This window comes from Symphodus melops (assembly GCF_947650265.1).
Source record: "Symphodus melops genome assembly, chromosome: 2".
Classification (NCBI taxonomy): domain Eukaryota; kingdom Metazoa; phylum Chordata; class Actinopteri; order Labriformes; family Labridae; genus Symphodus; species Symphodus melops.
Window position 1 is genome coordinate 3,349,916 of NC_136692.1, and position 14,760 is coordinate 3,364,675.

General features: G+C 40.0%; 2 long non-coding RNA genes across 2 annotated transcripts; both read right to left on the reverse strand.

The window, feature by feature from the left end:
• Positions 1–2,278: 2,278 nt before the first annotated feature.
• LOC306819609 lies at positions 2,279–4,294 on the reverse strand. Its single transcript, XR_013778581.1, has 2 exons — positions 3,886–4,294; positions 2,279–2,730 (listed from the first exon to the last, which is right to left on the reverse strand). It is a non-coding gene; the product is annotated as an uncharacterized lncRNA (long non-coding RNA).
• An 846-nt stretch (positions 4,295–5,140) lies between these two features.
• On the reverse strand, positions 5,141–7,246 carry LOC306820579. The gene is made up of 4 exons (XR_013778687.1): positions 7,082–7,246; positions 6,686–6,938; positions 6,261–6,512; positions 5,141–6,091 (listed from the first exon to the last, which is right to left on the reverse strand). It is a non-coding gene; the product is annotated as an uncharacterized lncRNA (long non-coding RNA).
• Positions 7,247–14,760: the final 7,514 nt, after the last annotated feature.

Below are 14,760 nucleotides of genomic sequence, written 5' to 3' on the forward strand. Positions count from 1 at the left end.
TTTGTTATATGATCCCGTTAATTATTTCCATAAGGGATTTAATGCTCCATAATTGCATAACCATCCAATGAAGACCTCCAGCCGGAGTGTAAGACGGTGGTTTTAGCCGCTCGGCGCATGCGCCGAACACGGAAGTTTGCTAGCAGGTTAGCTCGCTAGCTAGCACAAAAAGTACTAATAACTTTGTCATGCCGCTGTGAATGTAGTAAATTATCATTCACACAACACACGTTACAATATATGAAGTCACTTGCATTGACGGTATAAAAACTATCACAACAACAAAAGTCACTATTAAGAAGAAACGATATCATTCGCAATGGATTGTGGGATGTGTGGTTCTCTGATATAGGGTTTCTTAACCATGGGGCCGCGGCCCTTCGAGCGCCACCTGCAGGGCCGCGAGGGGATAATATGTTTGCATCTGTGGGCCGTAAGGGCCGTGATCGTTGGCCTGCAATATACTCTCCGACCACCAGAGGCAGTAATGCGCCAGTTAGAAGTAGGCCTACATGGCGAGAATGAGAAGAATATTTAGTTGAACGTCTACGGCAGAAAATGGGCAAACTACGGCCCGCGGGCCACACCCGGCCCGTTGTGCATCCCTGTCTGGCCCACGCGATGCCAATCATAAATCAATACTGTATATCTAAGCCGTGCATGCAATACAACGCTGACGCTTTTATTTTGAAAGGCGCTACGTTCGTATTACTTCCGTATGGACGGACGCAGTGCGCGTGCGAGGGAAGGCGAACTACGTAGCAAGAAAAGCTGCAGACCCAACAAGGGGTTTTTACAAAACGTTACACAGCTGGACAGATGGACTATGACTATAATAATTTTCAGAAGATGCTTGTCCTCTTTGTGCACAAACATTCTCAGTGATGAAGTTCAACAAAATCCAAACACAGATCCTCTATCAAGTGAAGAGCACCTCTCAGCTGTCATTCACATAGAGCCAGAGGAAGTGAATGAATGAGATGAAAAACAATCAAAGTTATTGTTTGGACTTGTTATAAAGTTTTACTTTGCTTGTGAAGATAACAAAGTTAAAAATAAATGTCATGACATTTCACTTTTTTTTTTGTTTATTACATCTATAGTAGCATTTTATTATTTGACCTGTACACCACAATTTAACAAAGCCTATTTCTACAAATATTTACAGACTGTTTTTATTCTTCCGATTGCCAGCACCAGCTATTCAAAATATATCATTTTGTATTTTACATTAAGAGAACGTTGAGCAGAGTTTAAGTTATCGTTGGTGCGGCCCTCTGACAAAATGTGACTTTCTCATGTGGCCCCTTGTAAAAAATAATTGCTTCTCATAAATGAGCCTGGCACCAACTCAGAACAAATGTTATATCCAGACACTTTACATGAAAGAGCAGGTCCAGGCTGTACTCCTTCATATATATGTCATGTCTTCACATGTAAATAAATATATATAAGCTATTTTTACACAGACCATGAGAAAAACATATTTAGCAAGTAACAGTGGCACGGGAGAAATATGCAGCAACATATGTGAACATGGAGCTGAAAGAAGCTGGTTTTGCGACTCACGAGCGAACCATTTTTTCTTTTCTGATTGTCTGAACAGCAATGAAGCGTCTCACTGTTGCTCGTCACACTGAGAGATAACAACAAGGGGAAATCCATTCCTGTGTTTCCACTGCCCAACCAGACTTTGTTGCTTCCTGTTTAGGCTGGTGGCGCGAGCGCAAGATTGCAGGGATGGCAAATCTGACACTTAAGTTCTGTGTTTGGTGACGTGGTTGAAATCTTAAACACTTTTTTAAAATATATTTTTGCAGATCGTAAATATTTACATACAGGCAATTTTTATTTTATTTATCCATTGAGGTTAAAAAATACTTTTTTTTTTCAAGAGGGTCCTGCTGAAGTTACACTCAACATACAGACATCAATTAAAATGATAAAAAAAAAACAGATAACAGCCATTAATGTCATAACAAAGAGTGAGATGTGGAGGAGGTCGTCTCACGTCTTCTCAGCCTGGATTTAAAGCCACTGAAAGAAATCGATTCAGTTATTTTCAAGTCTTTTTGCAGCATCTCCCATGTGGAAGGTGCAGAGTGGACTCAGGCCCTTTTTCTGGTTCTGTGCAGACAAATGGAACAGAAAGCAACAAGTGATCATTTGAACGTCTAAACAGTAAGAATCAACACTTCTCTGTGTGATTAGGTTGCAGGTGGAGGAGGGCAGTCGTTCCAGCCTCCTGGTGGACAAAGAAGGCCATCTCACTCGAGAATATCAATCAAATAATCAATCTTTATTTGTATAGCATCAATTCATAACAGGCGTTATCTCGAGACACTTTGTCTGTTGACATTAACAAAAGAGCAGGTAAACAGACCATGCTCATTGTTATGTTTACAAAAAGCAGGTAAATGACCGTACTTATAATATGCTATATTACAAGAGCCCAGATTAATCCGTCATAGCGTAACAAGAATAAAACTTCCTTTTAACAGGTAGAAATCTTCAGCAGACCCGGGTTCATGACGGAGCAGCCATCTGCTAAACTGTGCTGGGCTTGATTGAGCTGGACGCACTAGCCTTGATCAAGCTGGAATCATAATCCCTATGAGTTGTCATCTGCAAAGCTCCAGTGTCCATGAATCGCTGCATGGCGTCTTCTCATCTGCCTTTTGGACTGCTTCACTTCAGACACAGTCCATCTCCTCTGCCTTTCCTCCATTTCTCACACATGTGAAAAAATAGACAACAAAACAGAAGGTTCATGTTTTAGTCACTCTAAATTCCGACATAAAATGCAAAATTTTAAACTTCAAAAAATAAAACAACTGATAATTCAATGTTGAAAACTGAAAATGAACTCAAACTAAGAACTATTACAGCTTTTTTATTTTTTAAAGAAGTGTGGCACAATGTAAACCAGAACGGTTATTTTATGTTCATCATTAATGTCGGTGGAATTTTAATTGAATTATTTTACCAATTAGATAATAAGATTTAAACAGTAAACAATGTTTGAATATTTCAATGATTATTTATTTCCCAAAAATAAAAACAAAACTTTTTTCTTTTCTTTTTTTCCCTCTAAAAGACTAAGTGGGTCATTTTCAGGATGGGGGATAAATGTACAAATTCTTGAAGTTTAAACTAGAGTTAAATTCTCTTTCTTGAGACCACTAATTACTTTAACAAAAGCTCACATTTTAGCAGCACATTTACAATTCACATAATTGTTCACATGACATTGTGTCGCATGTATAAAACACTACACTACTAATGACTACGATTGATAAAAAGTTAATGAATGCTATCACGTCACGTTTACTAGATCGTAGTGCAATGATCTAGGAGCAGCAGCTCCCAGCGGGTCACATGCTCTACTAGATCGTAGTGCAATGATCTAGGAGCAGCCAGGTGTTTCTCTTTTGTAACTGTTTTTTAGGCCAAGTGAACCGACAGGTCGCTGCATCAGTCAGTGATAGCATTCATAGGGCCGCCCAGGAAGTGTTTCCGCAGGAGCTGGATTCGAACTCCCAACCTTCTGGTTGAGAGACGCCCTCGCTACCTGCTTAGCCACTTCCGCCCCAAATTTTTTCGAGTCTGGTCGTACATTTAAAGTATCCACCCTCATAAAATGTCAAAATCTTGCTTTTTAGTAGAATTTCTATCAAAGTAGCCGAGAAAAGAACTTGCAGATCACAAAATACATTTAAACTGTTAACATATACAAGCGGAACTTTCAACGACAATAACTCGTTTTACGTTTCTATGGAAACAGCGCTACATAAGGCTAGCTGGCTAGCAGTTCCATTCTAGCTAGCGTTAGTCTACAGCTAACAGTAAAACACAAGTAGCGTACTAAAAAGTCAAAACACTTACTTTCAATATATATGCAGGTCTTTAGACAGCATTTGTTGTATGATCCCGTTAATTATTTCCATAAGGGATTTAATGCTCCACAATTGCATAACCATCCAATGAAGACCTCCAGCCGGAGTGTAAGACGCTGGTTTTAGCTGCTCGGCGCCGAACACGGAAGTTTGCTAGCAGGTTAGCTAGCTAGCTAGCAGAAAAAGTACTATATAACTTTGTCATGCCGCTGTGAATGTAGTAAATTATCATTCACACAACACACGCTACAATATATGAAGTCACTTGCATTGACGGTATAAAAACTATCACAACAACAAAAGTCACTATTAAGAAGAAACGATATCATTCGCAATGGATTGTGGGATATGTGGTTCTCTGATGTAGAGTTTCTTAACCATGGGGCTGCGGCCCTTCGAGCGCCACCTGCAGGGCCGCGAGGGGATAATATGTTTGCATCTGTGGGCCGTAAGGGCCGTGATCGTTGGCCTGCAATACACTCTCCGACCACCAGAGGCAGTAATGCGCCAGTTAGAAGAAGGCCTACATGGCGAGAAGAAGAAGAAAATTTAGTTGAACGTTTACGGAGAAGTCTCAACTCTGCTAGGTGACAAACCTGAGGCCCTTATCTTGACTAATAACAACACGTTTCCAAGTTTCACAATAAACATCCAACTCATTTCTTCAAAAACATTTATATGAACTTTTCAGTCCGGTAACAGCCTTTTGTTTTTCACTCAGTTTTTATTGAAGTTGTTTTCATGTTGAACAGCACAAAAAAAATTAAAAACAGTACAGCAGTGATTTAGGCAGAAATGGGAAAACGGGGTGCAAAAAAAACCAAACAGGGGGTGCAATTTTTTTCTGTCACTCACGGTGGCGCGGCACTGCGGAGGTTATGTGCTACCTAGCACATCGGTGGTTTTGAAGAAAAACGATTAAGTCTCTAAATGGTGCATTCTGTTCAATAAGATGCATTGTTACACATTTTAGTTTTCCCAAGCTTCATAATGTTGATTTACTGTACAGCCCCGGCCCTGACACACCCCTTCATCATTTGACTGCAACTCACTTGGTTCATGTTGTCTAACCCCTTTGTAGTTGGCCCACTACTTCTATCTGCACTTTCTTTAAAAAACAATATGTATTACATGTATCATCCAGTAAAAACAGATCCATAGACCTTGATAAGTCAATCAGCTGTCAGCATGTCCAATGTTACCTACTCCTCCGTATATATTAAGTACATATCACACCCACCATGTTTTTGTAGATTCAATAATTTGAATTTTATTCAAAAAACAAATTGCTCAATAGCAAACAAAGCATACATCTCATGTAATACATGTACTGTGGGCAAGTGTCATTTTTTTTTTTGTTCAACTTTTTTTAATACCACCTGTGTGGTTGTTCCCTATAAATGGCCAGTGCCTCCTCAGAGGGAAATTGCTCTAGTGGAATGCGCCCATATGCAATACGCATCAATTGGTCCAAACGCTCAATTGAGAGGCGGCACCTTGCTCTGGACTTCACACGGTTCTGCACAGAGAAGCTCCGTTCTGCTTCATTATTTGATGGCATTGTCAGCAGGGCCAGGAGCATCGTTTTGTCGTTTGTACATTTCTGAAATGGCAGAAAGAGAAAGGTACTTGAAAGTATAAGTATTTCAGAAATCGCAATATCACACAACTTTGTTACGTAATTAATTATTTACTAATTAAGTTGTTTGGGCTAGAAATCATAATAATACACATATAGTTAACCACATATTTTTGTGTTCCAACTCAAACATTAGTTGCTGCAAATGGAGGGGCAAATAAATTTCACCATGATAAGGTTGGGACCCAGGACTGGTTTTGATTATTACGTTTGATGTGTCTGATAATACACATGACCTCATAACACCCAGCCTTTCAGTACCTTTGTAAATATTCCTGTTGGCCTTCCTGGCCCCACCAAAGATGACAGGGAATATCTCCTCTGATCTGAAAAGGTGGAACTCCCCATCTCTGTCCTCTCCCCGGTGCTGCACCACCATTCACTTAAACATCGGGAACTCCTGCTGGGCCTCTTGGGAGTTGACTACTGCAGCAGTAGTTACACCACAATCATTTTCTTTAGGTGTGCCATAATGCTCCAGAAGGATGCCTAGATGCCGTCTTCCCCAAGCAGCCAGGGAAGCAGGGTCATCAGGGTAGGCACCAGGCTCAAATATCTAAAAATAAATATTGGCGAAATAATTGAATTTATTCCAAAATTAAGAAAATCTTCAGGGTTATTCAAATCAAATTGCAAATAGTGGGAGGGCACAACATTTCCAGTTGTGGCAAACAATGCCTTCTGGTGGAGGTTTGCGGTCTACGAGCACTTTTCTAGTTAATTACCTGCATCGCATCCAAGAGCTCCACGTGCGGAAATCTTCCCTTGATCTGTTGGTGAACTGCTCCAATGAATGCATCTTTGTCCAAACTGAACTGGCCAACCTGGTCCCTCTGTTCCCCTCTGCCTGCCTGGATGTTGAGCTGTACATTGTAGAGTTGGTAGCCACTGGAGCTGTTACAGTACTGTGCAAACTCTGATGTGAATAATCCATCCACAACATGTAGAGCATCCAACTCATCCAGGACATTGGAGATCTTCAAAACAAAAGTGCACATACTTTTTATATATGAAGTAATTTATATTTGAGAGCACATTAAATATTTGTATTATTATATATTTTCATTGACTAAAACAGAAGCATTTACTTATTACGGTATTATAATAAATTGGAAGTTAGAACTGAAATTTTCTGAAAATATAATTTTACCTTCGATTTTATGGACATAAAAGGATAAGTCCCTGTATTGGAATATCCTGCTTAAGTGATTGGTCACACTCAAAACATCCATCACGACGTGCAGCATTGCAACAACCCTATACTGTTTCAGTTGGCGGAGTAGTCCTTGGGCTGTTGGGTCATTCTCAGCAGCCTCTTCCTCCAACAGAATCATAAGGGGCTGGTAGTTGTGAATGACAGCTTTCACTGCCTCGCCCAAGGACAGCCAACGGATTTCAAACACCTGAAATAGATATTTGGGTTTTAGTATGGTGCTGCAATATGGGACATAATCAAAAGCAATGCAACTGCTGCTAGACCAATTCAAGTTACTAATGTAAGTGATAAAACTGTTTTAAGACTGGAAGCGGTGGTGTTTCATGATACCTTCTTGAACCTCAGAAATCTGTAGGCAGGACCTCTCTGATTGGCATCGTTGTCTCCGTCTCCATCTCCATCCTTGTCATCCACCAGGGACAGCAGGGCTGCCATCGTCTGGAACTTTGCCAGTCGGTTTGGGGAGTTGTTGATATGCTGGTAGATGGTGGCTACCAGCTTCTGCAGGGCATCTACCATCCCAATGCCATGGGCAGCCAAGATGTAGCCTGTGGTTCACGCAGTGCATCCCCAGGCTGAATGGGTTCTGCTTCTTGTGGAGTCCTACCACACCATTTCTCTCTGATGACATAACATTAGCCCCATCTACACCAAGTGCAAAAATCTGTAAATCATATTGAGAGCATAATATTACTAACAATATATTATTGGAGAATGGAGATACAGATTGAAGTGAAAAAAAATGAAAATTACATCACAGTTGTGTAACGTGTACAATATTCAGTAAGATACCTTGTCGATCGGGATGCAGTATTGGTCAAATGTCTCCTTGAGTGTGTCGTAGATGGTCTGAGCAATTTTTAAGTAGGTAGTGGACACTACGTCCCCCTTCAGGAATCTGACGACAAAAACAACATGCTTCTCTGCGCTTCTGTCCGTGGACTCGTCAAGGCCAACACCTACGTATGGCGACTTCCTGAGCTCCATAAGCAGTTTATTCACCATCACCTGTCAATCATGCATTTGAAATTGAGCGTGTTCTTTGTACAAAATGAAATATATAAGGATTATATAGAGTTTGTAAAATGGATTTCTAATTGCCACTGATACCTGTGATCAGTGCACAGAACTGCACTCTCATTGAAATAAATGTGATTGTCTATTCAGAAAATATTTACTACAGCCTTATAGATGCACCTGCAGTGACCTGCTAAGTTGTCAGTCTGCTCAACAAAATATGTTTGAGGCAAAAGTAGTCAAATAAAGTTTATTGTGAAGTTATTTTGAAAAAACAAAACACCTCTAACTTATTGGCTTTATCATTTCCTGAATTTACCAAAATTAGGACATTTAAAAAATATACACTCACTTGATTCAGTGCAGCCAGGAGTTGGTTATGAGACCACGGACTGTCCTTCTTACAGTTCCCACCCCTTTTCAGCTGTTGAATGTCATGGCAGCCCTGTAGACTCTGGAGATTTAGGAGGCTTTTGTGTTTTGAGTTAGGCAGCTTTTCCACAGCCAGCCAATAAACATGTAATGTAAGACATTTATTTACAAAGTCAAGAAACAGCATCATTCCAGGTTAGCCATGACACCTGGGAGAGACACCAGCCAAATGTGAACCCTCGTGAACAAAGAAAGACACTTATACAGCATTGGTCACAGCAACAGAAAACCATCCATGTCCTTATTTGGACTCAGGTCAACAAATGTTACCCTCCTTAGGCTGACTCTGAACTTATGGCCTTAAGATTTACAATTTCATGCAGGGTTGACTTTTATTATTAATTATTATTACATTGTGTCGCATGTATAAAGCACTACACTACTAATGACTACGATAGATAAAACGTTAATGAACGCTATCACGTCACGTCATCTACGACAGCAGACCTCAGCTGGTCACCTGCTTTACTAGATCGTAGTGCAATGATCTAGGAAGCTGCCAAGTTTTTTTTTTTTTGTTTTTTTTTTGGCCTAGCGAACCGCCAGGTCGCTGTTTTACATTGACAGTGAGTGATCGCATTCATAGGGCTGCCCAGGAAGTGTTTCCGCAGGAGCTGGAATCGAACTCCCAACCTTCTGGTTGAGAGACGCCCTCGCTACCTGCTTAGCCACTTCCGCCCCAAATTTTTTCGAGTCTGGTCGTACATTTAAAGTATCCAGCCTCATGAAATGTTGAAATCTTGATTATTAGTACAATTTCAATCAAAGTAGCCGAAAAAGAACTTGCAGATCACAAAATACACTTAAACTGTTAACATATAAAAGCGGAACTTTCAACGACAATAACTCGTTTTACGTTTCTATGGAAACAGCGCTACATAAGGCTAGCTGGCTAGCAGTTCCATTCTAGCTAGCGTTAGTCTACAGCTAACAGTAAAACACAAGTAGCGTACTAAAAAGTCAAAACACTTACTTTCAATATATATGCAGGTCTTTAGACAGTCTTTGTTATATGATCTAATAACTTTGTCATGCCGCTGTGAATGTAGTAAATCATCATTCACACAACACACGCTACAATATATGAAGTCACTTGCATTGACGGTATAAAAACTATCACAACAACAAATGTCACTATTAAGAAGAAACGATATCATTCGCAATGGATTGTGGGATGTGTGGTTCTCTGATATAGGGTTTCTTAACCATGGGGCCGCGGCCCTTCGAGCGCCACCTGCAGGGCCGCGAGGGGATAATATGTTTGCATCTGTGGGCCGCAAGGGCCGTGATCGTTGGCCTGCAATATACTCTCCGACCACCAGAGGCAGTAATGCGCCAGTTAGAAGTAGGCCTACATGGCGAGAAGGAGAAGAATATTTAGTTTAACGTCTACGGCAGACATGGGCAAACTACGGCTCGCGGGCCACACCCTGTCTGGCCCACGCGATGCCAATCATAAATCAATCCTGTATATTTAAGCCGTGCATGCAATACAACGCTGACGCTTTTATTTTGAAAGGCGCTCCTTTCGTATTACTTCCGTATGGAAGGACGCAGTGCGTGTGCGAGTGAAGGCGAACTACGTTGCTAGCAAAGCTGCAAACCCAACAAGGGATTTTTACAAAACGTTACACAGCTGGACAGATGGACTATGACTATAATAATTTTCAGAAGATGCTTGTCCTCTTTGTGCACAGACATTCTCAGTGATGAAGTTCAACAAACACAGATCCTCTATCAAGTGAAGAGCACCTCTCAGCTGTCATTCACATAGAGCCAGAGGAAGTGAATGAATGAGATGAAAAACAATCAAAGTTATTGTTTGGACTTGTTATAAAGTTTTACTTTGCTTGTGAAGATAACAAAGTTAAAAATAAATGTCATGACATTTCACTTTTTTTTTATTTATTACATCTATAGTAGCATTTTCTTATTTGACCTGTACACCACAATTTAACAAAGCCTATTTCTACAAATATTTACAGACTGTTTTTATTCTTCCGATTGCCAGCACCAGCTATTCAAAATATATCATTTTGTATTTTACATTAAGAGAACGTTGAGCAGAGTTTAAGTTATCGTTGGTGCGGCCCTCTGACAAAATGTGACTTTCTCATGTGGCCCCTTGTAAAAAATAATTGCTTCTCATAAATTAGCCTGGCACCAATTCAGAACAAATGTTATATCCAGACATTTTACATGAAAGAGCAGGTCCAGGCTGTACTCCTTCATATACATGTCATGTCTTCACATGTAAATAAATATATATAGGCTATTTTTACACAGACCATGAGAAAAACATATTTAGCAAGTAACAGTGGCACGGGAGAAATATGCAGCAACATATGTGAACATGGAGCTGAAAGAAGCTGGTTTTGCGACTCACGAGCGAACCATTTTTTCTTTTCTGATTGTCTGAACAGCAATGAAGCGTCTCACTGTTGCTCGTCACACTGAGAGATAACAACAAGGGGAAATCCATTCCTGTGTTTCCACTGCCCAACCAGACTTTGTTGCTTCCTGTTTAGGCTGGTGGCGCGAGCGCAAGATTGCAGGGATGGCAAATCTGACACTTAAGTTCTGTGTTTGGTGACGTGGTTGAAATCTTAAACACTTTTTTAAAATATATTTTTGCAGATCGTAAATATTTACATACAGGCAATTTTTATTTTATTTATCCATTGAGGTTAAAAAATACTTTTTTTTTTCAAGAGGGTCCTGCTGAAGTTACACTCAACATACAGACATCAATTAAAATGATAAAAAAAAAACAGATAACAGCCATTAATGTCATAACAAAGAGTGAGATGTGGAGGAGGTCGTCTCACGTCTTCTCAGCCTGGATTTAAAGCCACTGAAAGAAATCGATTCAGTTATTTTCAAGTCTTTTTGCAGCATCTCCCATGTGGAAGGTGCAGAGTGGACTCGGGCCCTTTTTCTGGTTCTGTGCAGACAAATGGAACAGAAAGCAACAAGTGATCATTTGAACGTCTAAACAGTAAGAATCAACACTTCTCTGTGTGATTAGGTTGCAGGTGGAGGAGGGGAGTCGTTTCAGCCTCCTGGTGGACAAAGAAGGCCATCTCACTCGAGAATATCAATCAAATAATCAATCTTTATTTGTAAAGCATCAATTCATAACAGGCGTTATCTCGAGACACTTTGTCTGTTAACATTAACAAAAGAGCAGGTAAACAGACCATGCTCATTGTTATGTTTACAAAAAGCAGGTAAAGGACCGTACTTATAATATGCTATATCACAAGAGCCCAGATTAATCCGTCATAGCGAGACAAGAATAAAACTTCCTTTTAACAGGCAGAAATCTTCAGCAGACCCGGGTTCATGACGGAGCAGCCATCTGCTAAACTGTGCTGGGCTTGATTGAGCTGGACGCACTCGCCTTGATGAGTTGTCGTCTGCAAAGCTCCAGTGTCCATGAATCGCTGCATGGCGTCTTCTCGTCTGCCTTTTGGACCGCTTCACTTCAGACACATTCTCCTCTGCGTTTCCTCCATTTCTCACACATGTGACAAAATAGACAACAAAACAGATGGTTCATGTTTTAGTCACTCTAAATTCCGACATAAAATGCAAAATTTTAAACTTCAAAAAATAAAACAACTGATTATTCAATGTTGAAAACTGAAAATGAACTCAAACTAAGAACTATTACAGCTTTTTTATTTTTTAAAGAAGTGTGGCACAATGTAAACCAGAATGGTTATTTTATGTTCATCATTAATGTCGGTGGAATTTTAATTGAATTATTTTACCAATTAGATAAGGAGATTTAAACAGTAAACAATGTTTGAATATTTCAATGATTATTTATTTCCCAAAAATAAAAACAAAACTTTTTTCTTTTCTTTTTTTCCCTCTAAAGACTCAGTGGGTCATTTTCAGGATGGGGGATAAATGTACAAATTCTTGAAGTTTAAACTAGAGTTAAATTCTCTTTCTTGAGACCACTAATTACTTTAACAAAAGTTCACATTTTAGCAGCACATTTACAATTCACATAATTGTTCACATGACATTGTGTCGCATGTATAAAACACTACACTACTAATGACTAGGATAGATAAAAAGTTAATGAATGCTATCACGTCATGTTTACTAGATCGTAGTGCAATGATCTAGGAATAGCAGCTCTCAGTGGGTCACATGCTCTACTAGATCGTAGTGCAATGATCTAGGAGCAGCCAGGTGTCTTTCTTTTGCAACTGTTTTTAGGCCAAGTGAACCGACAGGTCACTGCATCAGTCAGTGATAGCATCCATAGGGCCGCCCAGGAAGTGTTTCCGCAGGAGCTGGAATCGAACTCCCAACCTTCTGGTTGAGAGACGCCCTCGCTACCTGCTTAGCCACTTCCGCCCCGAATTTTTTCGAGTCTGGTCCTACATTTAAAGTATCCAGCCTCATAAAATGTTAAAATCTTGATTATTAGTAGAATTTAAATCAAAGTAGCCGAAAAAGAACTTGCAGATCACAAAATACACTTAAACTGTTAACATATAAAAGCGGAACTTTCAACGACAATAACTCGTTTTACGTTTCTATGGAAACAGCGCTACATAAGGCTAGCTGGCTAGCAGTTCCATTCTAGCTAGCGTTAGTCTACAGCTAACAGTAAAACACAAGTAGCGTAATAAAAAGTCAAAACACTTACTTTCAATAAATATGCAGGTCGTTAGACATTATTTGTTGTATGATCCCGTTAATTATTTCCATAAGGGATTTAATGCTCCATAATTGCAAAACCATCCAATGAAGACCAACAGCCGGAGTGTCAGACGCTGGTTTTAGCCGCTCGGCGCCGAACACGGAAGTTTGCTAGCAGGTTAGCTAGCTAGCTATTAGAAAAAGTACTAATACCTGTGTCATGCCGCTGTGAATGTAGTAAATTACCATTCACACAACACACGCTACAATATATTAAGTCACTTGCATTGACGGTATAAAAACTATCACAACAACAAAAGTCACTTTTAAGTGATATCATTCGCAATGGATTGTGGGATGTGTGGTTCTCTGATATAGGGTTTCTTAACCATGGGGCCGCTGCCCTTCGAGCGCCACCTGCAGGGCCGCGAGGGGATAATATGTTTGCATCTGTGGGCCGTAAGGGCCGTGATCGTTGGCCTGCAATATTCTCTCCAACCACCAGAGGCAGTAATGCGCCAGTTAGAAGTAGGCCTACATGGCGAGAAGGAGAAGAATATTTAGTTTAACGTCTACGGAGAAGTCTCAACTCTGCTAGGTGACAAACCTGAGGCCCTTATCTTGACTAATAACAACACGTTTCCAAGTTTCACAATAAACATCCAACTCATTTCTTCAAACACATTTATATGAACTTTTCAGTCCGGTAACAGCCTTTTTTTCCACTCAGTTTTTATTGAAGTTGTTTTCATGTTGAACAGCACAAAAAAAATAAAAACCAGTACAGCAGTGATTTAGGCAGAAATGGGAAAACAGGGGGTGCAATTTTTTTTCTGTGTCACTCACGGCGGCGCGGCACTGCGGAGGTTATGTGCTACCTAGCACATCGGTGGTTTTGAAGAAAACCGATTAAGTCTCTAAATGGTGCATTCTGTTCAATAAGATGCATTGTTACAGTTTTTAGTTTTCCCAAGCTTCATAATGTTGATTTACTGTACAGCCCCGGCCCTGACACACCCCTTCATCATTTGACTGCAACTCACTTGGTTCATGTTGTCTAACCCCTTTGTAGTTGGCCCACTACTTCTATCTGCATTTTCTTTAAAAAACAATATGTATTACATGCATCATCCAGTAAAAACAGATCCATAGACCTTGATAAGTCAATCAGCTGTCAGCATGTCCAATGTTACCTACTCCTCCATATATATTAAGTACATATCACACCCACCATGTTTTTGTAGATTCAATAATTTGAATTTTATTCAAAAAACAAATTGCTCAATAGCAAACAAAGCATACATCTCATGTAATACATGTACTGTGGGCAAGTGTCATTTTTTTTTTGTTCAACTTTTTTTAATACCACCTGTGTGGTTGTTCCCTATAAATGGCCGGTGCCTCCTCAGAGGGAAATTGCTCTAGTGGAATGCGCCCATATGCAATACGCATCAATTGGTCCAAACGCTCAATTGAGAGGCGGCACCTTGCTCTGGACTTCACACGGTTCTGCACAGAGAAGCTCCGTTCTGCTTCATTATCTGATGGCATTGTCAGCAGGGCCAGGAGCATCGTTTTGTCGTTTGTACATTTCTGAAATGGCAGAAAGAGAAAGGTACTTGAAAGTATAAGTATTTCAGAAATTGCAATATCACACAACTTTGTTACGTAATTAATTATTTACTAATTAAGTTGTTTGGGCTAGAAATCATAATAATACACATATAGTTAACCACATATTTTTGTGTTCCAACTCAAACATTAGTTGCTGCAAATGGAGGGGCAAATAAATTTCACCATAATAAGGTTGGGACCCAGGACTGGTTTTGATTATTACGTTTGTTGTGTCTGATAATACACATAACACATAACACCCAGCCTTTCAGTACCTTTGT